This window comes from Austrofundulus limnaeus, unplaced genomic scaffold (genome assembly GCF_001266775.1).
Source record: "Austrofundulus limnaeus strain Quisiro unplaced genomic scaffold, Austrofundulus_limnaeus-1.0 Scaffold310, whole genome shotgun sequence".
Lineage (NCBI taxonomy): Eukaryota > Metazoa > Chordata > Actinopteri > Cyprinodontiformes > Rivulidae > Austrofundulus > Austrofundulus limnaeus.
Window position 1 is genome coordinate 415,046 of NW_013952712.1, and position 1,489 is coordinate 416,534.

The window sequence follows — 1,489 nt, forward strand, 5'->3', positions numbered from 1 at the left end:
GCTAGCGCTCCAATGCAGCTAAAGCTTCCCTACATGACATCAAACTTGCAGTTATGGCTGGTGTCTGAGCTGCACTTCAAACTGCTGGACCACAGGGACCACCCATATTGTTTTTAKCAACACATTTTGAATTTAGATTTTAAATATTACCTTCAGCAGTGTTAGCATCAGATAACCAGCACGTCATCATCCTGTGACAAACATCATAAATGGCTGCTGCTATAGCCACCACTGCTGCTAACTTGGTGCCCCATAATGTGCGACCAAGCAGTTGTAGGAATAAACAACACTTTATTATTCAGGARGGTTGGATGACGCACAACAACTTTGTATTTAGTTTAATAAAATRACCATGGAGAGAATCACTAAACTGAATTAATGTTGTTTAATGTGAAGTGCTCCGCATAGAAGCAGCTAAGTTCTGGTCCACTCCTCTTAGTTCTACAAAGCTTGTTTTACTTCTGAAATTTCACGTCTGTGCAAGATGTAGCTGGTTCTGATTTATGAACGGCAGAGCAGTAGGATTTTGGAAGAAAGTGTCARCACTTTAAGCCACTCCCACGCCACTTACAAAATATACAGAAGTTTATGAATTTTWGGGTAAAAAAGAAAAACTGGCGATCCGAAGATTGGCAGGTATTTATGGCAAACAAAGACAATTGTTTGTAAAAAGTGACATTGATTCTACACTGCAACAACCACTGCACAACAAAAAGTTATGGTAATATGTTCAAACAACAGACCATTGTTTGTTCCTAAAACCAACATGACAAGCAATATGCAACTGATTAAAAGCATCATTCAGAAAATGTCTGCGTTTCTCGTGGAGTTAGCATGTGGAAATGTTAAACTTCAGTGCATGCCACATCTGTTTCCAAACAGGAACTTCTTTGAGCAGACGGACACACACTCGGAACAAAACGCTTAACATCCACTAAGGGTTTTCTAATTGCTGTGCACGTTTCTCCCTTTTGTTTTGGCAAAGATGCTGTCCTTTTAATTCTTTCATGAATGTGGCCTCTAACACTTTAAGCAAAATGGCAAAGACTTTTTTTGACAAGCCTATGGAGCAAACTTGGACAAAAACCTACATTTATATATAAATGTCTGGAAAAAGGCTGATGAATTATGAGCTTGGATGCARAAACAATGTCAATTAGAAGTGCTTTGGTCAACTTTTACAGGTTTCCTTATTTTTACAAAAATATTAAATTAATGCTTTCACACAGTTTTATGCTCTCTTCTTTTTTATTTTTTTAGGAAGACTGCACTTTTTTAACAATTCTTGTTTGGAAGCCCTTTTTCCTAAAAATATCCAGATAAGCAGTGAAAAAGCTYAAGGCGTGTACATCTGTGCGTGCGGAGTAGTAGCCCATGCCTGTCTGGAAACACGGAGCTGTGGAGCAGGGATCGTGCCTGAGTTCGCAGCAGCAGCGAGCGGCTCTCTGTGCGCTTCGATCCGAGCCCGACAGGGTTAAATTAATCTCTC